Source organism: Diadema antillarum, unplaced genomic scaffold (assembly GCF_040938485.1).
Source record: "Diadema antillarum isolate AM-2024a unplaced genomic scaffold, OU_Dant_1.0 scf00000036, whole genome shotgun sequence".
Classification (NCBI taxonomy): domain Eukaryota; kingdom Metazoa; phylum Echinodermata; class Echinoidea; order Diadematoida; family Diadematidae; genus Diadema; species Diadema antillarum.
Window position 1 is genome coordinate 3,540,250 of NW_027270925.1, and position 618 is coordinate 3,540,867.

The following is a 618-nucleotide window of genomic DNA, read 5'->3' on the forward strand; positions in this document are numbered from 1 at the left end:
TCCAGATATATTCAAATTGGCAAAGGACAAATGATATGGGGGTTATAATTAAGGGGAGGGGGGCTGTTTGGGTTTATCATTTATATAGATCCCTACTTCTCACAAGTGGGTGCAATGCTCTCACAGGTGGACCCCGATGTCGGCCAAATATGAAATAAAAAGAGATACATGTATGTATACAGTTTTACTGGCCCTAAAAACAAGTTGAAGGAGCCAAAAAACAAGTTGAAAAGGTTCATAAGCGTGGATATACATGATAGCAGGCATTGGTCATGAGACATGCAAAGGGTTTGGAATGAGTCCAGAGATGAAGGCAATGGACTTACAAGTATTACCTCCCTGTGACAGCATTTCTTAAACAAGATTTGTGTTGAATGATGTGTTAGATGTCACAAGTGATTAAAATCAATTGTAAAAAAAAAGAAGAAGAAAAAAAAAAGATGAAGTGCAAATTTTTCACAGTGAATATTCTGGTACAAAATCACTGCAGCAAATTTGAACTCTTAATGTGATCCATTGCCTTAAAGAACTGGGGGGGGGGGGTTCATATTCCTATAAGGGAAGAATTTGCTATTAAATCTTTGTTGCTATATTTGTTCTTTATGATCATACAGGTCC